Genomic DNA, 26,302 nt, shown 5'->3' with positions numbered 1-26,302 from the left:
TTGCACTAGGTTTCTCCTTCAGCCCTGGAATGTCCCCAGTTCCAGTTGTCTCTCCTAGCACTCTCTTCTTCCTTCCTCCCGCTACCTGACCATACCGATTCCCATCCCCATCTACCCCCAGTCTGTCCTCAATGTCCATTCTATTTCCCCTCTCCAGAGAGAGATCCACCCATTCCCTGTTGTGCCCTCCTTGATACTTAGCCTCTCAGGGTCTCTGGATTGTAGCATGATTATCCTTTAATTAACATGCACTTATAAGTGAGTGTATACCATGTTTGTCTTTCTGGGTCTGGGTTACCTCACTCAGGACAACTTTTAGTAGCTGCATCCATTTGTCTGCAGATTTCATGATGTCATTGTTTTCAACAGTGGACTAATTCTCCATTGTGTAAATGTGCCACGTTTTCTTTATGCATTCTTCAGTTGAGGGATTTTAGGTTGTTTCCAGTTTCTGGTTATTACGAATAAAGCTGCTACGAACATAGTTGAGCAAGTGTCTTTGTGGTAGGATGGAGTATCTTTTGGGTATATGCCCAAAATAGTTTTGATTTGCATTTTTCTGATGGCTAAGAATGTTAAATATTTTGGGGGTATGTCCTTTAGAACTGCTTGCACAGCCATAAAATGTTGCTCAAAGTCTTATCAGGCAACCATAACAATACTTTCAAAAATCAAAAACTGTAGCACAACTTTCTGATGAAAACCTGTAGAATAATCATTAAAGAAGTTAATAGGATCATATTTATCTAGAATGTAGTCAGATTAAAACATAGAGCTTTGGGTACTATTGTTTTTTTAGAACTTTGTAGTTAGAGTTTGACAAGCTGAAGAAAAAAACAAGAGTCCCCGGAGTCTGTGTTACACTTAGAACACCACTGTAATCTTGCGGCAAGATCAGTGATAGGAAATTAGCCAACTCTATTCTAATATGCTTTAAGTTCTTCTAGCAAGTCTCTTTAGTCCTAGTAACATAGATAAAACCGACGGTTAACAGCAAAGCAGCAGGCACTATGCTAAATGATTTGTAAGTACCACCAGACCATTTCCTTCACAAGTGACACAACTGTCACCATCCCAGCCTCACCAGGAAGATGGAGTTGCTCAAGAAATAGTCTCGATGCCACACAGATATTTAGCATTTTGATCTTTATGGATTATTTATAGATATAAAGAATCTATGGATTTGCTGGTAATTAGAAAATCAATAAGAAAAGTCTTTATATACGTTCTTGCCAGATCCCACTAAGTATGATGAGAAGAGAGTGAGTCATTTCTCCACATTCTCCATCACGAGTGCCTCTGATTTCAAATTCATTCATTTTACATTTCCCTCTCTAGTGTTATAGGCCACTTAGCAATCAGTTTCTCTCTCTTTCCACTGCTTTTCAAACCAAAGATCATTTAATTAGGTATGATTTCAGGAGATAATAGTGGTTTCTTAGGGCTTCTCAGTACTTCGTACAACAAAAGGATTTTCTCAGAGGAATTTTGCTTCAATGATCAAAAGCTTCAATTGAATGCTTCAGAGGTTAAGCTTCCAAAAATATTAATTTGAAGTAAGCTTGGAGTGTTAGCAAAGTATTTCTTTTCTCTTTCTGATTTGTTATTTATTTATTTAAAATTTTCGAGACAGGGTTTCTCTGTAACTTTTGGTGCTTATCCTGAAATTAGCTCTTGTAGACCAGGCTGGCCTCGAACTCACAGAGATAGGCCTGCCTCTGCCTTCCTTCTGATTTTTAAAATGTGTATGGGTATTTTGTCTGCATGTCTGTCCATGAGCCATGTGTGTGCCTAGTGCTGGGGGAGGCCAGAAGAGAGTGTCAGATCCCTGGACCTGGAGTCATTGGTAGTTGCGAGTCAATGTGGGTTCTGGGAATTGAACTTTGGTCCTTTGACAGAGAAGCCAGTGCTCTTAACTACCAAGTCTTCTCTACAGCTCAATGAAATACTTCTTTATTCTCTCTGGAACTTGCTTACTTGCTTTGTAGACCAAGATGGCCTCAAACTCATGGAGATCCATCCGCCTTTGCCTCCCAGGTACTGCCTATCCTTCCTCCTGCCTTGCTGTTTGTTGTTCGGTTCTTTATTGATGTCAGCCATTTTGTGCTGACTCATAGCTCCCTGAATGTCAGTCATGTTTTATTTAGTTGACTTGTATCAGATAACATATCAGTGCAAGGTGCCCAAACAGAAGATGGCCCTTAGGGCCCTTGTTCCTAATAGCACACAACCCTTGTTAAATGTGGTGAGGCCACAAAGCCTCAAAATAAACATGAAAATAGGAGAGGACTTGTGAGGAAGAAGAAGAAGCTTAAAGAGAGGTAGATGACAAGAGGATGACCAGTGGAACAAATGGTCATTACAAATGGTATACATTACACATATCCATGCAATTCTGAAGGAATAAATAAGTACAAAAGAGTACAGATTAGTTTAAGCTAATTTGTAACAGCTGTGTGAGTCAGATATCGTCATTCTTATTCTTTAGGTGAAACAGGCGTTGTGTGAGAAGTCTTTCTGTATTTGTGTTGCTTTTATTGGTTAATTAATAAAGAAACTGCTTTGGCCTATGATAGGGTAGAGTAGAGCTAGGTGGGAAGACTAAACTGAATGCTGGGAGAAAGAAGGCAGAGTCAGTGAGAAGCCATGTAGCCCTACTGGAGTGAGACACTGGACAGAATCTTGCCAGTAAACTGCAGCCACATGGTGATAGACAGATTAATAGAAATGGGTTAACCAAAGATGTAAGAGCTAGCTAGCAATATGCTTAAATGGTTGGCCAAGCAGTGATTTAAATAATATAGCTTCTGTGTGATTATTTCAGGTCTAGGCAGCCAGGAACAAAAGAACGCCCTCCCCCAATGGAGGTGAGGCTAAAAATTTGTTCATGGACACAAATCTAGTTATTGTCAGAATCAGATTGGAATCTGAACTAAGGTCCTGCTGTCACTATACCATGCTGCCTCTCCCAACTCATAAAGCGAAATACTGACCTAAGCTATGGTCTGGTTTACTGAAGTGCAATCAAAGAAAAGTGCTCAGCCATGTAACGAAAGGACTCCCCTGTGATCCTGTGGACTGCCAAATGCTCACGTGGTTCCCTGCCTCTGTGCCCTCCTCTGTGAACCGTCCTGTCTCTGTCATCCAGGTCTCTCCTCATTGGCAACAACCAAGTTATGCTTTCTTGTGTGTTGGCCATACAATGTGCCGAGTAGATCCATGCTGTCTTACTGAGACTTCCAAGGTTCTTGTCATGAACATGACTTCCTTAGATTGAGCCTTGACTGGAGGAAGTCCTCATCTGGATGATCAGAGGGGAAGAACCAATAGACACCGCAGCCAGTTAGCAGATAAATGGTAGAAGGGAGCATAGCTTATTTCTGCTCTTGGGAGTCTACTGACAACTGCTAAGAAAAGTTCTAATTCTAAGCATCCAGTTCTAATTACTAATAGTATCGATCCTGTTAGTATAACTGTTTTGTCTTTAAAATTTTATAGAACACCAAAGGGAAAAAAGAAGCTGAAGAGGATATGCTTCTAGTTCCTACCTGGTGGATGCTTTAACTCTCCATTGATGTCAAAGAATGTCCCTGAGAAAACTGCTATGTCCAGCCAGTGCACCTGAGCACTGATGAACTAGCATGGTTTTTGTTAGGGATTCTGCATATTTAAACCACATGGGAAGCTTTAAAAAATCCCACCATCTTTTGGATTCCTCTGTTGAGAATTTCCTGTTCTTAAAAATCCTATTTTAAAAATCCCATTTTAAAAATTGAATTATCTGATGGTTTGATTCCAATTTCTTGAGTTCTTTATATATTTGGAAATTAGCTCTCTGTCCGATGTGGGGATGGTGAAAGTCTTTTCCCGTTCCGTGGGCTGTCATTTTGTCCTATTAACGGTGTCCTTCATCTTATAGAATCTTCTCGGTTTCAGGAGGTCCCATTTAGGGATGGTTGATCTTAGTATCTGTGCTACTGGTGTTCTATACGGGAAGTCATCTTTTGTGCCAATGCATTCTAGTCTGCTTCTCACTTCTATCAGGGTCATTGTGTTTGGTTTTATGTTGAGGTCCTTGATCCACTTGGACTTGAGTATTGTTCAGGGTGACAGGTACAGATCTATTTGCATTCTTCTACATGCTGTTTGTTAAGGATGTTTTCTTTTTTACATGGTATAATTTTGATTTCTTTGTCAAAAATCAGGTGTACATAGGTGTGTCGATTTACATCTGGGTCTTCAAGAAGCGTTCAACATCCTTAGCCATCAGGGAAATGTAAATTAAAATTACTCAGATTCCACCTTATACCTGTCAGAATGGCTAAGATCAGAAACACAAGTGACAGCTCATTCTGGAGAGGATGTGGAACAAAAAGAACACCCCTCCATTGCTGGTGGGAGTGCAAACTTCTACAGCAACTATGGAAATCAATATCGTGGTTTTTCAGAAAAGTGAGAATTGCTCTACCTCATGATCCAGCTATACTCAAAGTATGCTTAATATTCCATAAAGATTCTTACTTGTTCAACTACGTTCACAACAGCTTTGTTCATAACAGCCAGAACCTGGAGACAAGCTAAGTGTCTGTCAACTGAGGACTAGATAAAAAAAAAAGTGGTACATTTACACAATGAGGTAATACTCAGCTGTTAACAACATCATGAAATTTGATAGCAAATGAATAAAACTAGAGAAAAATCACCGTGAGTGAGGTAATCCAGACCCAGAACTTCAAACATGAGAGATACTGATTTATAAAGTAAAGGGTAACCATGCTTCAAGCCACCAACCCAGGTAACAAGGAGAGCCCAAAGGAAACACTTGGATCTCCCCAGGAAGGGGTAACAGAAGAGATCTCATGGGTGGACTGGGGACTGGTGGGAATGAGAACATGAGAACGTGAGGGATCAGGTGGGGTTGGGCTGGGTTGAGGGGAGATTACTGAAAGCGCCGACTGGAAAAGCAGGACAAAGGGAGACATTTTGGGATCTGGTACAAGCCAAAAGATGCTCGATCATACCACATGGTTGCTTGCCCAACTAAGCTCATAGCAGTCTTATTCACAATAGCCAGAACCTGGAAACAACCTAGATGTTCCTCAACTGAGACATGGATAAAGAAAATGTTTGACATTTACACAATGAAGTATTACTCAGCCATTAAAAACAATGACAACATGAGATTTTAAGGCAAATGGATTGAACTAAAAAAAATTATCCTGAGTGAGATAACCTAGACCCAGAAATTTAAACATGGTATGTACTCACTTATAAGTGGATATTAGCTGTAAAGTAAATGATAATGCAGCTACAATCCACAGACCCAGAGAGGTTAGGTAAAAAGTATGACTCTGGGTGTGGGTGTGTGTGGGTTACATGGATCTTTCTGAGGAGGGGAACTAGATTAGATCCTGTGGGTGGACTGGAGGAAGATGGGAACAGGAGTGGGAGTGATCAGATTAGGGAGGGATGGAGAGAGAGAGTTAGGGGAGGAAAATTGGGAGCATTTGAGAGATAGTGTGGAAACCTAGTGCAGTGGAATCTTTGAGGGTGTCCCAAGTGAGGACTCCTAGTACTGAAGAATAGATCCTGAACTAACCATTTCTTATAGTCAGGCAAGCCCCAAGTTATGGGACTGGGTTTCATTTGGTTGAGTTCTTGGCCAATAGGGTCCCATGGCAATCCCCAAACAACCCAGACTGGTGCTAGGACAGAAGGCCACTCTCCAAAAACATCAGGACCCCAAATTCAAGAGAGTAACATCCAACAGCTCACTGAACACAGAGATGTTGAACTGGTACCTGCACAGACCCTTCGTCCCTATGTTCTGTCTCTTTGGTGCTGGAAGGTCCTCTGCAGGCTGCTGAAAGAGAAACCCTTACACTAACTCAGCCATAAAACTTTCAACCTACAATTTGTTTTCTTTGCATAAGATGCTGGGGTAATAGTGGCACAGAATTTGTGGGGGCAGTCAAGCAATGTCTCGTTTAACTTGAATTCAAAACCATGAGAGGGAGCCTGTGCCTGGAACGGCCTGAATGGCTAGGAAGAGACTTGATATGTCAGAGACCTCAGGGAGAACCAAACAGGACTGTTCTTAAAAAATCAATGAAGTAATTTCTAATGATATTCTGCTATATTCTAAGATCAGTGCCTTGATTCGTTGTCATCAGAAAGACTCCCTCCGGCTGCAGATATGAGGGGATGGAAAGACCCGTGGTCAGACATTATGCAGAGAGAGAGTCTATATTGGAGGTTTCCGCTGGGTCCCTTCTCTTAGAGCCTGGGGAGCCCCATGGAAAAGGAGGAGAAAATATTGTAGGAATCAGAGGACATGGAGGATACCAGGAGAATGTGGCCCACTGAATTAACTAAGCAGGGCACATATGGGCTCACAGACTGAAGCAGCAAGCACGGGGACCCGTGTGGGTCTGAACCAGGTCTGCTGTGTATATGATATGATTGTTAGCTTGGTGGTGTTTTGCAGGCTGGTTCCTGACAGTGTGAGTAGGTGTGTTTCTGACTCTTTTGCCTGCTTTTGGGATTATGTTCCTCCTATTGGGTTGTTTGATCCAGCCTCAATATGAGGACTTTTGTCTTCATCTTATTGTACCTTATTTTGTTGTGTTTCACAAAAACAAAACAACACAACAAAAAAGAATGGCAGGCTATCCATCAGTTGAATGAGGACTCAAAGGCTTTAACAAGTTCTTTAGGCTTCAGGTCTCCGATATTCCATGTTGTGGTGGGCTCTTGGAGGGGACAGTATTTGAACTTGGTGTGTAGAGGTGGCAATTGACAAGAGTTGACTACTGTAACGTATAGGAACCGTGTGGAGGGGCGGGGAGGCTCATGGAATCTACACAATCTTAAAAAACACCACAGCACATACAAGGTTACTTAATGAGGAGGTAGCAGGGATAAGGTATTCCAACAGGTATATGCTTATACGTTATATGCCCATTAAGTTGTTTTAATGTGATTTCAGATGAGAGCTTGGGTCCAGGTAAGGAACACCAGTTTTAGAAAGATAGCATATAGATTAGAAATGGAAAGTGCTCCTCTGTGTGGTTGACGCAAAATATGTAGCCCAAGGATAAGTGCAGATGGTCACCTGTGTGGGCACTACAACAGCTAGAGTCATTGGCATGCCTGGTTGGGGTGTCATGTGATGGAACACTAAGTGATGCCAGCTTCCCCTTCAGACTTCTCATCTCTAGTTTAGAAGATTCCTCTGAGTTCCATCTAGTACTCCCAATGCTTCAATCCATCCCACGTGAGCCTTTACTGGGCCTTGTAAAGCCACCGTCCACATGGCTGTCAATGACTTGTGGGAATGATGCTCTCAGTCCTTTCCAGTTACACCTAGTGGTGCCTTAACCATCTCTGCAGCTAGGGTTCCGTTTGTAGGTTCATCATCAGAAGCACACCCATGAGATCTGAAAGAAATATAGGGCCCAGCCAGGCTCCTGGCTCTGCTGGCAAACCCCATACTGATTATTTAGTTTTGTGGTGGCTTTCTGTATGTGGTGTTAGCCACCGGTTTTATTGTTGTTACTGTTGTTGTTGTTTTAAAAGAAGATTCCTGGTATTAGATCTATGGTTTCATTCACAGCTCGTAGTGGATCATACTCATTCTGAAAACTTCACCTGCAGTTGGGTTATCTGGTTTTCTAATGGCTCTAATAACCATCTAATCATGTAAAAAAAAATCCTGCATTACCAGAATAGGTTTATCATCCATTGCACTTTGACTTGGGTGGATGCTAATGTAGAAGTCTGGCTTTTTTAGGTATGATGTAATTTTGAAAATCTGTTCCCATCTTGTCATATTTTTTGAAATCTGTTTATGCTGTATTTTTAGTAATAAAATTTCAGATACTTGCAGTCAGTGCTTTCTTGTTTCCTCTCGTTGCTGTCTCTGGGAATTTGCTTAGGAAATGAGATGGCAGATAGCCTGACGTCTCTTGTATCCCTTATCATCTTCCGAGCTGTGCTGCTGGTGCGCATCCCAGTCATTTATTATGGAGCAGACAATAGCTTCTCAGAACCTTCTCCATTAGTATCGCCTTTGAATGAAGATTTAATTGTACATTCCTTTGGCGTTCTTGCTGCTATGCGTGAGTCATTTTTCCTTCTCTCGGCTTTGTTTTGGAAGATATTCATCTTTCTGCCGTTCATCACTCTGCCCTCACAGGGCTCAGAGTGAAACTGAAGTAAACAGGCTGATAAGCAGACACTCGCTGTTTCTGGGTTTCCTGTGTTCAAATCTCTGGGGTCTAACAGGGGCTGTAGAGAGGATGGGAAGTTCCACTTATGGCAAAGCTTTGTTTTGAGAGCAGGAAAGAAAGCCAGGAGGCAAGTGTACTTTTACAAATACAGTGGCCATTCACATCCAGGAATTTGGACTTTATGTAGCTGATGAAAGCCATGGGAGGAATTTTTTTCCAGGGAATGAGACTCAGGTTTGTGGATAAGATGTTCTCATTTTTGAGTTGCACGGAACGATTGCACTTCAGTCACATAAACCCAGGAAGTGCTTAGCATTTGTTAATGTGCATCTCTATTCTCCTAATGTAGAGAATGAAGGAACTTATAATTAAAGGTAACTGTAAGCAACCAGCTAAATATAAAAAGCAAGTCAGGAACAATGGGAAAAAAATCTGTAAAAATGGAGGTTATTGTTTCCTTGGTGCTCTGTAAATTTATCTCAGGTGTGCAGAACATCAGAACAGACAGTGATGCTGGGAGTGGACTTCAAACTGATGTCTTTGTGTATTCTAGATGCTAACCCTCTGTCAGATGTAGAGTGGTAAAGATTCTTCCCCTATTCTGTAGGCTGCTTCTTCATTCAAATGAAAGTACCCTTTGTTGTTCAGGAGTCTTTTATATCCATATGGTCCCAAGAGAAGCCTTATGCAGTAGATGGCAGTTAGTACAGGGACTCACAACTGGTCAATGTGTGAAGAATAAGAGACTTCAATTGCAAAGCCAAACATGGCAGGGCTATATCCCGACTGTCTCCATCACGGCTAAAGGATCTCTGAGCAAGTGGAGATGGAAACACTGCAAATATCAGAGGTGGTAGATGCCTTCAAGGACGCAGTATTTTTCAGAAGCGACAGGGAAGATACACATACAAGCCCATAGTGGTTTTGATAGCATTCCCAAGACCCATGTAAGCTCAAGTCAGACAAAATCTCAGCATGGAGGAGAAGGAGGACATAAAGCCTCTTGCTGGGGAGCTATTGGCATTTGATCGCTTCTGGGATAGAATCAGTTTTCTTTAATGATATGACACCTGGTCTATCAACCATACTCCAGGGTAGTTCCTACACCCAGGAGTAGTTGGACAACACAAACCAGACTAGATAATTTTCAAGAGAGGGTAAGAGAGATCATGACATTGGAAGTTATGGAGGTAGGGTTGGGTCTGGAAAGAGTTGGAGGAATATGATCAAAATACATAGCATGAAATTCTCAAAGAATTAATAAAAATATTTTTTAAAACAACAACAGAAACCCCAAACATTTTCTTATAAATGCTTTCGAGAAATTGAGGATCAAGTAGTGAAATCAAAGTCTAATGTTAGGAACTCAAAGGGCTGAGTGTGTTGTTTCCTAGAGAGAAGGACACATAGGCACGAGCTAGATTCAGCAGGAATGATGAGTATAGTGTCAGCTGCTATTTCTGATAATGTGTATGTGTGTGTGCATGCAGTGAGGGAGGTGCATATGAGCACACACAAGTCTGCATGAATACTCTGGTGTGCATGTAGGGGTCACAGAACAGTTTGTGGGAATAGGTTCTCTTTTCCCACCAGGTAGCTGTTGAGTATTGAACTCAGACTGTCAGGCTTGGTGGCAAGCCCCTTTACCTGCTTGAACCATCTCACTGGCCCTTTCTGACGTGTGATGAGTGCCTAATAGATGGGATTCAGGTATTGTTTTGGTGTGGGAGAATGTTAAAGTCAAAGGATACAGAGGCCATAGAGGGGTGTTGCTTATTGACTTGCTCCTCATGGCTTTCTCAGCCTTTTTTTTTTTTTTAAATGAAAGCCGGAATAACCAGTTCAGGGACGTCCCCACCCACAGCTGACTGGGCCCTCCCTGGACAATCACTAAGTAAGAAAATGTCCCATGTCCCTCAGGCTTGCGTGCCACAGTCCAATCTTACAGAGACATTTTCTTGATTGAGTTTTCTTTTCTTTCTGATGACTCTAGCTTGTGTCATTTAAAAAGGACAATTATTGCACTACATTTTTAATTATTTTATTTTATTTATGGGCCTGTATATAAGAAAGCCCACCACTTTTGTGTAGGTCAGAATAAATCACCTAGAATTGTAGTTCTACCATTAGGAGCTGGGACCAGAACCTGGGTCTTCTGCAAGGACGACTTAACCAGTGCTCTTAACTGCCCAGCCATCTACCCAGTGTTACTTGTCTAGAGGTGGTGGGAGCAGGGAGAATGGAGCTGATAAAGGAGGTGACTAAAGTCTAATGCAATAGCCATCTTTACTCAGAGCCTCAGACAATCCATACTCTGAAGGTTAAGAAAGGCCACCTGAGTAAAGTACTCATGAATTCAAGCTGTGTACAGTCACAAGCACAAGCCACATGTGGCAAACACATGTTTTTCTATTGTGACAAAGAACTGAGTAACATCAACCAGCCATCACAAGTAAACTGAAGTAAACTTTCTCCAATTTGCTACACCTGGGAGGTGCAGGAAATGCTCCAAGAACAATTCCATGTTTTAAAGAAACTGAAGACACAAGAGTGTTGTCTTGTTTTATTGGAGTGTTCCCACAAGTGCTCAGAATCATCCTTACATGACTCCATTCCAGGACCGTGTTGCAACACCCCAGCACTTTAGACAATATGTTTACTTTTGTGAATGTGTGCATGTCTGGGTGTTAGTATGTGCATGTGAGTGCAGGTGCCTCTTGAGGACAGGAACATAAGATAATCCTGAAGCTGAATTTGTAGACTGTTGTGAATCAGCAGATGTTGGGTCAGGGAGCCAAACTTAAGTTCTCTGCAATAGAAGTATGTGGTCTTAACTGCCGAGTCTTCTCTCTAGCCTCCGTGTTTTCACCTCTTAACAAGAGAGATGAAAAATAAAAACAAAAACAAGAGTTACCACACATAGGTAGGGTTGTAATACTAATGTTAAATGTAAATACTGGGTGAATAAAAAGCAAAGACGACATTTACACATCTGGCAAGTCTTTCCCCTACATCCTGTTCTCACTGGGTTTTGTGTTTTTGATTTAACTAATATTGCAAAAGAGAAAAAGGCCTTTGAAAAGTCCTCATGAATGATGGGATACTTGAAGGGTATTTAGGCTTGTAGAAGAAATACTTGGCTCAAGTAGAGAACACTGAGAAAAACCCAGAGAAGTGTCACAGGAAGGTTCTTGTGAGTTAAGAGGGAGTTCATCCTTGGTTGGTTAAAAAAATACCCTCAACTGAACTAAATTAGTCAGAACTGTTATTTCTGTAAGAGTCATTGTGGACACATGAGCTTTGAAGATATGTAGTTCAAGTGAAGGAGGGCAGCTTAGTTTGAATGGTGGCAAGCTGAGAATCATTCAGTATGACCTATTTCACATTTATATAGCATATGTAATTTTAACTATTTTTATATTCCAATTGTATGCTAGGTCTTTTTTTTTTAGCAGATCCACAGTGTTGAAACGTATTTATTTCTAACTTTTTAGTTAGTGTTGAATATCAATTCTTCAGATCTAAGCAGTGAATGTCCAATATTCTTAGTGATAAGGGAACTGAAAATCAAAACCACTTAGGGATTTCATCTTACCCCCATCAGAAGGGCTAAGATCAATAAAACAAATGACAGCTCATGTTGGTGAGGCTGTGCAGTAAGGGGAATACTGATCCATTACTGGTGGGACTATGAACTTGTACAGTCACTATGGAAATTAGCCTGGTGGTTCCTCAAGAATGTGGTAATCAATTTACTTCAAGATCCAGCTGTATCACTCCGCGGAATACACCAAAGGATGCTTCATCCTACCACAAAGACATTTGCTCAGTCATGTACATTGCTACTCTATTCATAACAGTCAGAAACTGGAAACAACTTAGATAGCCCTCAACAGATGAGTGGAAACTGTGGTACCATGTATGCCCAGGGTGTAGGTCACCACCTGTGGCCATTTTGATGTCCAAGAGCTGTTCCACAACTAGGTCTATGTTGATCTGAGTGACCAGTTGATATAGGATTCCCCTCTTTATTACCATTGGTTAATAAAGAAGCTGCTTTGGTCTATAACAGGGCAGAATATAGACAGTTTGGAATATATATATATATATATATATATATATATATATATATATTCATATATATGAAGAGAGAGAGAAAGAGAGAGAGAGAGAGAGAGAGAGAGAGAGAGAGAGAGAGAGAGAGAGAGAAGGCAGAGTTAAAGAGACACCACATAGCTGCAGAAGGAGAAAGACACTGGAATGCCAGATCCTTAGCTGGTAGGCCACAGCCTCATGGCAATACACAGATGAATAGAAATGGGTTAATTTAAGATGTAAGGGTTATCTAGAAATAAGCCTAATCTATTGGCCAAACAGTGTTGTAATTAATATAGTGTCTGTGTGACTTTTCGGGTCTCAGCAGCAGGGAAACAAATGAGCAGTCTCTGTTTACAAATGGTGCACCAGCATGGGACAGCTATATCCACATAAAAACTGAGAGAGCTTGGGAAGGTCTTCTAGACACAAAATAACAGAGTTAAGCACGACTTCTCGTTAACCCAATTTTTTCTTTTTCAGGTAGACTCTGTTTGCTAGCTGCAAGCAGAGGTACAGCTTCTTTAAGAGAAATCTTCCTAACTCAGTGTTAGCAGCAAAGAATTGCAAAGCTTCTTTAACATCCAGCTTCCTGGTTTGTGCTAGCAGAACAAGCTCTGGCTCTTTTAGGAGGTCCTGCACTTAAATCGGGTCTGTGAGCCGCATGTTACAAATTGTTTAATGGCAACATAGATTTGCTGTGTCCCTAGAGTTGGGGCAGTGAGTATGGCTCACAGAGGTCATAAACATACCTCTGTCATGTGGGACAGGGTAGAGCATGCAGAGTCACAGAGTTAATCCTAGCCATGCCTTCTTAGCATTTTTTAAAAAGGCATTCTATGTCAGAAAATGGTTACAGATACACAATAAAGACAAATTCATGTGAGAAAGACCCCTGAATGGGTTGGATAAATACACATAGGCTTGGCAGAGAGAAGAAAAAGACTACAGACAGTTATAAAAAAAGAAATTATTTTAAAAAATAAAACAAAATCTTTAAAGAGACAGTAAAAGTAATATAAAAGAGTAGAAACAGTCATAGATTAAAGGAATAAAGAAAAACAAACCATGTAAAGACGGACTATACACAGAGTCTGGATTATGTATATTATTGTGTTTTCTTTTAATTTTTTTGACTGCAGAGAGATATTTGATTCTGGGGGCAGCTAAGCTAAACCAACATAAAAGTATCTTGACTTCAAACTTTGAGTCTAAGCATATGTTACTTTGGAAAGAGGTTCTGCTTTTGCTTTCACAGAGAATGAGAACCTGTGAATTCCTTCCAGGCTAATGTAGTTTGATGGAACAAGACCCCCCCCCCCCTCCACACACACACAAAAGTTCTCTGTGAACCCTAAAAATACTTCATCTTACTAACAATAGGAAGCAGTTTGGAGAAAACTATGGCTAAATCCCAAAACTTTCTTAAAAGGGGGGGGGGGTGTGGAGACATAATATAGAGATGAATAATACTTGGCATTGGTATGGATCTTGATCTATTGATACAAATTTAATGTTAATTTTTGTACACTATGTATATGGATTTCTACTCTTATTTAATGTATTATGTTTATACATCGCATTTAAAATGTATAAATTGATAGATAGTCTTCTGTAATAATCAAACTTTTAGTCAAGTTAGTTAGGTTTTATAGATATATAGTTAGGTTTTATAGATATATAGAGATACATTTTAGTTAGATAGATAGCACATAATCTTCAGCACTTCAAAGACCTACAATACATTTAAAATATTTTAAGAATTTAGACTTTTCATGACAATGGGACCTGTTTGCTTCTGGCAGCACCAGTCTATTTTAAGAAATTAATGGTCATTGAAGAAACTCATTATGGAATTTGCCTTCAATGTGACAAGACTAGTCATTTGGGCAAGAAACTGCTATTTCCTGGACTGCTTTATAGTATGCTGTATGAACAGAATATGTAGGACACACAGAAAAATGACTGCTGAACTTGCCTAAAGAAGGTAAAATAGTCCTTCAGGGTTTCTGCTTCATGAAAGAGTCTGCCAGACATTCTACAGGATATAGAAGAAAGTACCAATATAGGTAAATTAGTCTTTCAAATTTCCTGCTTCATGGAAAAGTCTGCCAGATACTGTGGCCTGCAGGCTGAAGATGGATGCCCCAATGTTACAGAAGAACTTTGGTTGAATGTCCAGGCAGCAAGATATCTCAATTCTAAAGTTTTGGAAGTTGCTTACAATGCATTTCTGCTTTACTTAGGTAATATTATATCCTTCTGGAGTTTTTGAAGAGTTGAAGACTTATAGTCATAGCTCTAGTTTTCTTTAGTAATGATAAAAGATAAATTAGTTATAAAACTTTAAACTCACAAATATAGGATCTATTTATCCTTAATTTGCTAAATGTAAAAGGACTAAATATCCTAACTATAATTCTTGCTTGATACCTATTTTGTGATATGTAATTTTACTATGTTAAAGTTAAAAACTTCCTTTGTATTTAGACTGAAAAGAGGAAATGATGTGGGATTCCTCTCTGTATGCTATGAATATGTGGTTAAATCTGGTTAATAAAGAAGCTGCTTCGGCCTATAGCAGGGCAGAATATAGCCAGGCTGGAAGAGATACATAGAGAGTAGGTGGAGTCAAAGAGATGCAATGTAGCTACCGAAGAAGAAAGATGTCTGAATGTCAGAACCTTACCTGGAAGGCCACAGCCTTGTGGCAATACACAGATGAATAGGAATGGTTTAGTTTAAGATGTAAGAGTTAGCTAGAATATTCCTAAGCTATTGGCCAAACAGTGTTGTAATTGATATAGTTTCTGTGTGATTTTTTGAGTCTGGGTGGCTGGGAAATGAGTGATTAGTCTCTGTTTACAGCTTGTGCTGCCACTGGGGGACATGATGATGTTTGGGGCTGAACTCCTGCCTGGGGTAGGGTGCATGTCTCTGTCCATTGCCCTGTGGCAGCAGCCAGGGTCTGTGTTGATTTCCAGGGCTTCAGTAACCACTGTAGTCAACGCAGATGACTAGGATCTAGTCAAACACCTGAAGCCATATCTAGGTTCTGTCATAGTTAGGGTATGAGTTGGTGTCCATGACTCCTGAAACCAAAAATGACATGATGATGCTGGGGGTCTGGGCAACCACCAGGGAACATGTTGCTGTCCGTTGCCATTATGTTGCAAGGGTTCTGCTTATCTGGATGTCTTGTACTGCCACCTGGGGTCATGGTGACAGCTGAGCCTGGGCTAATGCCTGGGATCATGTCTTGGTCTGTGGTCCAACCACAGTCAGGGTTGATGATATCTGTGACCCATGGTGCCACTAAGGCCACATGGATGCCTGGGGTCTACGTCATACCCTATGACCCTGTTGGTGTCTGAGGGCCATGCTGCCTCTGGACCTATGGTGTCTCCTGGGCTCGGGCTGCTAGTGTAGGCCATGTCTGGGTCTGTGGCCTAATAGCTGCCATGGTCTGGGCTGATGTTCATGGCTTGTGTTACTAAAAGAGGTCACAGGAATCATGTGTGTTGTAATCAGAAGTGCTGAGCTAGCTCTATCCCTCACTGGCTGTGCCCCTCAGTGGCCCTGCCTCTCTGGACACTGCAACAGGAGAGCTGGGGTACTTGGAAGAGATGGACCCACCCCTCAATATGGGAGAGTTGACCCTGATGGTATGGACCCAGGAGAGCTGTCTCTGTTTCTTGCCTGAGGGGGTAGCCCCAATTGCCTGGATCAGTAAGCTCAGCTACCACCGAGTCCATCTCCTGGACCTTGGGTTGGTCCACCCTGATGGTCTGATGGTTGCCGTATCTATGATCTACTGGAGTGTGTGAAGAGATTGGTCCTGAAGAACACAAACTGATGAAGAACATCAGTTTTGATGAGGGCCAAGTGTTGACGATGTAACAGAAACCAGAGACCTTAAACCAGACGAATGACTTATTGCAATGAACATTTTGCAGGCGGGACCAATGGAACCAATGGGATACACTGCATGACTCACCACAGTTCCTGATGCCACTAGAATAAATGAAGAGGTGCTGAAAAGATGGAGGAGCGAGGTGGGTTTTTCTTTGTTGTTTTTTTTTCTAATAAATATTTGGGGCTGCACACTGTAGGGGTGAGGGGCAGATATAGATGAACTGGGAGGTAAGCAGGAATGGGTGCAAGCTGTGAAATTTCCAAAGATCAAGAAAGAATCGCTGGGCAGTGATGGCACATGCCTTTAATCCTAGCACTCCGGGAGGCAGAAGTAGGAGGATCTCTGTGAGTTCAAGGCCAGCCTGCTCTACAGAGTGAGTTTCAGGATAGCCAGAGATACACAGAGAAATCATGCCTTGAAAAAGCAAAACAAGAAAGAATTAGATTTTTTTTTTAAAAAAAGGAACATGTGGTACATTGACTCAACGGAATGTTACTCAGCCATTAAAAAGAAATGAAATTATGAAATTTGGAAGTAAATAATGGAACTAGAAAAAAAATTCTGAGTGAGGTAACCCAGACTCAGAAAGTCAAATATGGTATGTGTTCACTTATACAGAGGCAGATTAATGTGCATATTAGCAGTTAAATCAATGATAATCAAGGTATAATCTGTAGAACCACAGAGGTCAGATATATAGTCTGGGATGGTGAGGCAGATGGATTATTCTAGGAAAGGCAATAGAATACATAGTTATGGATGGCAGGAACTGGAGTATCCAGTAGGAACAGGGAGGAAAGAGTGTGATAAAGGAAGGAACACTGGGAGAGACAGCTAAAACTAAAGGCCATTTGAGGGGTAGTATGGAAACCTAATCAACTGAAGCATCCTAAAATATGAACATATATGAAAGCAATCCAAATAAATCACCAAATAATAGAGGGAGAAGACAGAGACCCAACCGATTATCCCTTGTCACCAAATGAAGCTTCTAGTGCTGGTAGTGGGGTCCCATGGGAACTCCCAAACAACCCAGGCTATTGCCAAGAATATAGGTTACTCTCCACAAACTGCCATCAAGGCTGTATTGCTGAATACAACACCTACACAACTCACCTGACATGAACAAGCCGAGTTGTTGCCTATACAGAACTTCCACCCCTCTTTGCTACCCTCTTCGGTACAGGAAGGTACTCTGCATGCTACCAAAGCAGAAGTGTAAACACCAACACAGTTATAAATGCTGTGATCTACAATGGTGTCTTGCCTGCAACATATGCCAAGGCAATGGTGGCACAAAGCTTATGGGAATAACCAATCAATATCTAATTTGACTGAAGGCCCTTTCCAGTAGATGGAGCCCATACCTGATACTGCCTGGGTGACCAAAATCCTGAGAGTAGAGACTAGGTAACCTAGCGGCCTAGAACAAAGTTAAATACTACTATACTATACTATACTATACTATACTATACTATACTATACTATACTATACTATAGTAGTTGGGAACAATGATTCTCAACCTTCCTAATGTTGCAGTTCAACCATAAATTTAAATTTATTTTATTGTTACTTCATAACTGTAACTTTGTTACTATTATGAATGGTAAGTACATAGCCCCCAAAGTGGTTGCACCCCTCATGTTGAGAACTGCTGTACTTTAGCAACATCACAATTAAATGACTTCTAATGACATATTGTTATACCCATAGGTTAGAGGATTGATTGTTCAGCCATCATCAGAGAAGCTTCCTCCTGCAGTGGATGGGAACAAATACAGAGGCAGATACTTTGAAGGTATACTTTCCATAGTACACTATAGAAGGTGAGAGACCTTGGAACACTCATCCCTAAACAGGATATCTCCATCAAATCACTCCACTTAGGGCACAGAGAACTCAAAAAAAAAAAAAAAAGCAAACAAAGATATAAGAACCAGAGAGGATGAAGGACACCAAGGAAACAAGGCTTTTCTATACACATAGGAGCAATGCACAAAGGGACCCATAGGAACTCTGACAGCTTGCACAAGGTCTATATATAGGTCTGCCCAGACAGGGTCCTACGGCTGAAACAAGAGGTAAACACATACCCCTATCCTTAATCCAGAAGCTATCTCCAATTGATAGCCACTTGTAAATGAATTTAGTTTTCTCCAATGGAGTCTCACTGGGAAAACAAACTACTCTATAGTGGTATATTATTTTAATAAATAAAGCTTGCCTGAAGATCAGAGGGCAAAGCAGTCGTACAAGTCAGAGAGTGGTGGTACACACTTTTAATCCCAGGACTAGGGAGACAGAGGCAGATGGATCTCTATGAGTTCAAAGCCACCTTGGGCTACACAAGATTGAATCTGTCTAAATGAGAAACAGAGCTCACACAAAGGTGATCCCAGCACTTGCCATTCCGTGCCTTTAATCCCAGCACTAGGGAGGGGGAGACAGGAGTGATATGGCTGGGCATAAAGGAGCATGAAGAGAAAGAGAGAGGAACTCAGTGTGGTGTGGAGTTTGAGGGTTCTTGGAGACAGACTCTCGTCCCTTTGGTCTGAAGATTTGATAGAGGTAAAAGGTCTCTCTCGTGGTTGGTTGCTTTGCTTTTCTGATCCTCAGGTTGAATCCCAGTGTCTGTCTCTGGGTTTTTGTTATTTGTGTTATACTACAGTTAAGGGAAGGCTGCGTGGCCAAGACTAGATGGCTAACAACAAAAAAAAAAAGAACTCAAAAGTATCTGCGGAGGTTCCTTGTCACATAATGTTGTATCAGGGGTCAAAAAAATATGATTTAATCTTTCTTTTAATTATTTTTTTTAATTTTTAATATATTTCTTTCTCTTTTTAACCTACACATCCTTTGTGTATATAGTATGGCTTTCTATTTTGAGTTCTTAAAGGAATTCCTGACAGTGTAAACACGTGGGTCTCTGCATCTACATTTGTTTCTTGTGTCTTTTTTGGGCTCTATTCCTTCTTTTGTTTGTTTTGTTCTTTTCCAATGGTTTTTTATATTATTATAATTTAATTTTATTCCTCAGAATCCTGTTTATTTTCTAATGAGAGAAGGAAAGGTTGTGGATCCAGATGGGAGGGAAGATGGGAAGGATGTAAGGGTGGAGGTAGGGGAAACCATATCAGGATATATTATATGAAAAAGAAACTATTTTCAATAAAATACAATATGTAGATGATTCAGGGATCCAAGAAAAACCCAAAACTCACATTGGCTTCCAGTGTTATATGAATAACAAACAATTACTGCAGAATGGGGAACTCTTCAGGAGGGGTGCCTATGAATTGGGGAAGGACTAATCCTTACTGGGGCTGCTGTGAGTAATGCCAATAAAATTACTGGTTCACCAAAAAGAAAAAAAAGATCTTTTGATTTTAAATGTAGTGAGAATGTTTCACAAGAAAAAAAATAAAATTTGATAGAAGAAAAGTAACTGGTTGCTTTTGGTCCTTTCAAAATATTACAGAAACAATTTTATCTATGTCTGAGAACTACAAATGGAAAAGCTGCTTTATAAATTTAAGAAGTTTTAAAAACGCTTCATATGAATTCTAGATAATGAGATATGATGGCAAGGGTATAATTTTCCTGAAGAATTATGTTTTTCATGGGAAAATTTGCATGAAAATCATCTTATTTTTCTCTGAATGCTATGCTTTCCCCAGAAAGCAGTAATTCCTCTTTAGTGTTTGAAATCAATATCCTTTCCTTTCCTTCAGCTGTCAGTGGCAGGATGCTTGAATCTGAAACTCTGTTTCACCCTATAGGTGGTGAGGTGACCACATGCTTCTCACTGAGGACATCCTTTGAACTGGGAATCGAAGTGTTGGTTTCGTATGAAAACATGGACGCAGCCCTTTCACGGTGAGATGACAAATAATTCATAGTGGAAATGGCAAGGGGGAGGCAAAGCAAGGGAAGGCGGAAGAACGCCCAGGCCCTCCAGAGCTGCTCAATAAAACTAGAGATGACTTCCTGCAAGGCTGGTGCAAACCTCTTTAACGCTCTAAGTTTTGAACAAAGAATGGGGCGTTGCTGTTTCCTTATAAATTTTACTGACAATATTACAAGAAACAGCTGTTAAAGCAATACAGACAAATGTAAGCCATTTTAAAGTGGACTCTAGAGGAGTCTACTGCCTTGCCAATGTTGAGATATTCTATTTTCTTCCAATCGCTGGGCATCTCCTTGGGTTATTTAGTCTCAATTTCCGAAAGTGACATTTTTGTTTTATTTTTCAAATATTTTAAGATTTATATTTGACTCACATACAGAAACATAAAATTGGGTAACATGTTTTAGTACACGCATACATTATAGAATATCTAAATTGGGTTAAATACACCTATTTCTTCATTTATCATATTTTATGGGGAGACTTGAATTCGTCTTAGCTTTTTGCAAGGCACGATGGGAACATTTCCATACATTAGGGACATTTCAAGAGATACAATCTGGTTACCTCACTGTACACCAGGACTTCTTCCATCTAATGTAAAATACATCTTAATTTCAGTTTCAGAATATTGAAATAGAAAAAAATACCTGTGCATTAAAATAAATTCTCCGAAGAAACAGGCGTTCTTAGCTTCTCTTCCTTTGTTTTGCTCAAGCAGTTTTCTGAGATTTTTTTCTCTACCCTTTTTATAAGCCTAGTTCAAGTTTTTCAGCTGCCAATGATCTCTTTCTAATTCTCTCTCCTCCCTTTCCTTCCCTCCCTCTCGTTTCCACCAGGGTTTCCCTGGATAGCCCAGGTGGGCCTTCATTATCTCAGTCCCCCTGCCTCAGCCTCCTGAATGATGGGGTTAGAGTAACCGCCCGGGCATGTACCTTCATTCCAGCTCTCTCGCTCTAATGCTCTTGACTTTGGAACTCCTAACATTTGACAACTACTCGCTCCTTTCAAATTGCTACTTTCTCATTTTCTTACTGTATCTGTACTCTTGGCTTCTGTCTCGGGTTGGATCATCTTCATTCACTCGGTTAAGCAACCCTGTTCCCTCACTGTTTCACAGCCCGGGGTCTGCCCACTCATTCACAGCGGGAGCTGCTGTTTGAGGTCTTGAAGGCTTGGCTCTTGCTTGGAGACACTTCCATTCTTCTAGTCGTCCTGCCAAATCCCTGTCTGCATGTAAGATGCAGTGTGAATTTTGCCTCCTGATGAAACGTGGAAATGGCTCTGATGGACCTTGAAATCTTGGCACGATGAAAACACCAGTTACTCTTCCCCAAACCAAACGAGAACCAGCCTTTAAAATTAAAGGACATATTTCTGGAGAATATGGCTTTGCTTTGCAAATTTGGCAAGCCTGCCCTGCAATGACTTTTAAATTCTCTGTGAAGACAAAGGAATCATTTTGAGAAAAAATAAATGCCTTTGATGTCTGAAGTTCTTGAAAGCTTAGTATGAACACGAAAGCCTCATGTTATAATTTCTTTACATATATTAGTTATACACAATATTATGTTTCATTGTGACATTTCCATATACATCTATCTATCCATCTATGTATAGTGTATTTTGACCAACTGCTTTATTTTATTCAGTGAATTTCATGCAGAATTTGGTCCCAGGTTGACTTTTGTCATATCTAGGCGCTTTACTGAGTTAAACGACCCTTTAAAATTATCAACTTCTTGTCAAAAGAAATACTTAGCTGTCTACATAGGGCTATGCTATTGAATTAGCTGTAGCAACCGTGGAAAGATGTGAGACTACTGAGACTATCAGTCATGAATCCAGAACGGTATTCAAGTATGAAATAGTTTAGGTATTAGCAGTAATATACATAGTAAAAATGAAGCAGGTAATCTGGATTTCTTCTTTTCTTTTTGTTGAATTACATTGGAAGAATTGTGTTTACTTTTGCATAGCTTGGGTTGGGAGAATGAGGTAAGCATCTCAATAGTTCAGGGTAGAGGTGCAGGAGAAGGTCTGTGTAGGGAGTAGGTGAAGGAGTGAGGTGATAGTCTGCATGAGGGTGGGGTTACATAGGCCTCACCATTGCTTTCAAAAACTTGCTGGACCCTTGTGTGGGAGACACACATGCTCCTCGGGTTATAGATACTAACAGACAGGGGGTCCTTATGAAATAGAAAAAGGGGGAACTCATGATGTAAATTTTTTGGTTATGAAAACGTTTATTTTTGATGACCTAGGAGAAGTAATATTTTCTACATGTTAATTTAGGAGATTGTCTCTTCCACTTTATTTACAATTTAGTAGGCTGACCTGTTAATTATTTTAAAGCATTATCTATAATTGTAGCTCACTTAATTCTTTCTGGCCCCAGTTCCCTTTGTCTTCCCACATAGTACGTCCTATATTAAAACACGTTATTATCATGCTCTCCAACAAAAGCCAGCTGTTACCTCTTTTACATAGTCTATTGAAGAGAATGTTCTCAACTGTTCAGGGAGGGTTATTCTGGTGAATATCTGAGTTATTTTTCTAATATCCTTGTGTGTACATGTGTAATAATTTTAATGATTACCTCATGCATCCAGATTTCCATCTGAGAGCTTATTTTAGGTGTCTCTACTCAAGGCAGCCGGAGAAATGGAAGCAGGTATTCCCACAAGTGGAAAAGTTGACTAGCTACTTTTGCATGTGTTTTTAATTTTAGTTTTGTGTGTATATGTAGGTACTTATTTATGCATGTACACATGTATGCATGTGTATGTATGTTTGTGTTCGTGTGTTGGCCAGAGGATGATTTTAGGAGTCTTTTTCAGTGGCTTAATATCTTATTATTATTTTTCATTTTGATTTATTCATGTGTGATTTTAATTTGTTAATGTGTGTGCATGTGTGTATGTATGTCTGCATGTCTGGTGTGTATGTATCTGGTGTGTGTAGGTGTGCGTGGTGTGTGTATGTCACACATGTCATAGCATATATGTGAAGGTCAGAGAAAGTGTTTGTGAAGTTGATTTTCTCCATTCATCTTTATGTGGAATCTAGGAACTGAACTTACATTATGAAGCTTTCACATGAATTCCTTTGCCCACTGAGGCATTTTTATGAACCCACTACCTTACTGCTGGGAATACGGTCTTTTGCTTAGCCTGGAACTTGCTGATTCAGCCATTCTTGGTAGTCAGCTCTCTCCAATGACCCATCTGTCTTTTTGTCTCCCCATCATAAAGGATTGCAAGTGCACATGGTTGCTCCTGGATTCTACAGGTATCCTAGGGTCCAACTGCAGGTCTTGGTGCTTGCACGGCAAGTGTTTTCCTGACTGAGCCTTCTCTCTAGCTCTTACATATGAGTTTTAAATCTCCACAAATTTTATTGTTTTTTAAGATGAAAATACAGCACCAGAAAACAACCCAATAGATATAAAGAAGACATTTTACCCACAAATACATACACACATTTACTTTATCTTTTTGGTATTTATTTTTATATACATGAGTCTGTGCACCACATGTGTGCCTCGTGCTTATAGAGGCCAGAAGAAGGCTTCAGATCTCCTGAAACTGGAGTTAACAAACAGTTGGGAGCTGTCTGGTGGGTGATGGGAACTGACCCCGGCTCTTCTGCAAGAGCAACAAGAGCCCTTACCCACTGAACCATTCCTTCAGCCTTGAGTTTTCAGAACCTTAATCTGGTAATATCAATTCCATGATTCCCCAAAGCTCTATTTAACTGCTCTGATCATCACTGTTCTTCCAGTCTTTCCCCAGTGCTGAAGACTCTTCTTGGGGTGGATTTAAAGCCTGTTAAATATCCCTTCCCAGAGTGTTTGCATTCCTCAATAGCAGCTGTTTGTTCTCACTTTTCTTCCTGGGCTGGGTATCCAGTCCATACATTTATCTGTTAAATCTGATTCCAGATCAATGTAGTGAGTTATATCCAGTCATGGAAGCTATTGAACCATATATCTCACTGCTTACTGCCCTTTCCTTCAGGTCTCCAGCATCTGACCTTGGCAGTCACAGCCCTAAAAGCTCATAATCACCTTTGATGACACTCTCGGCTTCTTTGTCCTCTGAGCCTCTCATTTATCTTTTCTACCAGGACAGAACTCTTAGCCTCCCCTGATTTTTAATCTATCAGTTCAGTTCAGGCTCTCACTGACTGGCATGGCTGCTGTGTGACTGCATATGGCCTCCTCGGAGCTAGACCTTCAGTCTCTTCTGCAACCTTTTTGTGCCTAGCAGAATGCTTTCTCCTGTACAACGCTTTAATTTGCCTTCATTTTATTGCTTCATACATAAAGTTTACCTAGGACTAACATGCCAAGCCTTTCACTTAATGTTTAATATAATTTTGTTTCCTGACAAGCCTACTATTCATGCTCTGTATCATGCTTTAATTTGATTAGTTCAGTCTGAAGTTGACATTTCTACCGATGACACTTGAGATGTTCCTTTGATAGCATATGAACAAACTTCAAAAAGATGAGAGGAAGCTAATTTTAGGCTGCAGTCAATACAGAGATACATAACTGGTCCCAGCACTGAGATCAAGAGACTGAATGCCTATTCATAATCAGGGCACCTCTTCCTACAAGGTCATGGATGTCGTGGAAGAGGAAGAGAAAAGAACATAAGACCTCAGAATGGGGGTAGTGCTGTGAGATGCTGTCCTCTGGACAGGGCATTACTTTGGTACATATGAACTCACAGGAGCTGAGCTTTCCTGCTCAAGACCAATGCAAGCTCAAGCCAACCAAAATCCCAACAGAGATCAGGTGATCTCCAGACTTCCCTGAAGCGCTATTGGTAGTGAATAGTTATGGATGTGATCATTAGGCAGGTTTTTTCTCAAACTACAGTGGCTTTGTACCCATGTACATATGAACAGCACTAACTGGATTTATTAGTGGGTTACCAAATAAGAAAGACATGAAGTTGGGAGGCAGCATGTTGGGAAGTATTGTGTATTTATAGGAAGGAAGAAATAGTTGGATGTGATCATGTTTCATGTATATTTGTATGAGATTTCCCCAAGAAAAATAAATTGAAAACAAATGAATATATAAGATAAAGTAGAAAATGCACACAAACCTCAAATTTAATATTGCTCTTATTTTTTGTTGCTGTCATTGCTAGATTAAATTTAAGTATTGAAAGTTTTTGTTTTGCTTTTGACAGGATCAGCCTATTATTGCCCAGACTGACTTCAGTCTTGTTATACTCCTTCCTTAGCCTGTGAGTTTGAGGTTTACAGACATTCATCTGCATTTCTAGCTTTTAAAGTTTTCTTAGTTAATATAGAGATATTGTCCCTGTGATGTCACCCACAAAACATTTTCTGAAACATTCTAGAAAAGATTCTAGAATCCCTTTTAGATCGAATTTAATTTCACAATTCTCCATGAAGAATCCAGTCTGCTGGAAGCAGAGGTCATAAACATTGGTGACGCATTAGCATAAAGTTCTGATGGTGGACACCGTGTATCAGTTCCCCCTATGTGGCCTTGGCTTCCAGTGGTGAAGGGAAAACAAAGACCTTAATCAGTCTGAAGGGAGCCACCTGGAAGAGCACTCAGCTTGGGTGCAGCTGAAATCTTCCTGGAAGCTGAAGGACTGAAATAGGACACTATTGTGGCTGAGGCACACCACAGCAGGGTCCCTACCAGGCTTCTCGCCTTTGTTGCTGTCACACTTCGTCTCTATCTGTTGCTCTGTGTCTCCCAATGGAGCCTAGGGACCAGGAGCCAGTTTGAAGTGAGCAGGGAGTGAGACACCAGAGGCAAGAAGTAACAGGCCTGCGTGACTCCTCTGAAGCTGTATTTACACTTGGGAAACCAGTTCTCGAGCACCTTTGAGGAGAAAGCCCAAAGGAGCAATTAGTGCTTTTCATCTACCTCCCGCTCCAGAGGCAGGGGCTGTTCCCATGGCCAAATACACACCGTTTATTCCATTTTTCTCCTTCTGGATCTTAAACTCTTGAGTTTCCCGTGAAGGCATTGTGGTGTGTCCCTCCACTTCTCAGGGTGTCACTTTAAAGGAATTTTCCTCTCCTCTTTGAATTAGATCGTAATGGTCAGACTAGTTTTCACAAAGGTCTTATAAAATCCCTCCCCTAGTGGTTTG

At 40.6% G+C, this 26,302-nt stretch overlaps 2 long non-coding RNA genes across 2 annotated transcripts in view; one reads left to right on the top strand and one right to left on the bottom strand.

The window, feature by feature from the left end:
* LOC146891198 (uncharacterized) overlaps positions 1-26,302 on the bottom strand; it is an 80,344-nt gene that overhangs the window by 1,754 nt on the left and 52,288 nt on the right. The window lies entirely within an intron of this gene.
* On the top strand, positions 16,281-21,878 carry LOC125414812 (uncharacterized). The gene is made up of 3 exons (XR_007236391.3): positions 16,281-16,381; positions 20,023-20,119; positions 21,271-21,878. It is a non-coding gene; the product is annotated as an uncharacterized LOC125414812 (long non-coding RNA).

This window comes from Myodes glareolus, chromosome 17, assembly GCF_982192425.1.
Source record: "Myodes glareolus chromosome 17, mMyoGla1.1, whole genome shotgun sequence".
Classification (NCBI taxonomy): domain Eukaryota; kingdom Metazoa; phylum Chordata; class Mammalia; order Rodentia; family Cricetidae; genus Myodes; species Myodes glareolus.
This window is presented reverse-complemented; position numbering and strand designations above follow the sequence as displayed.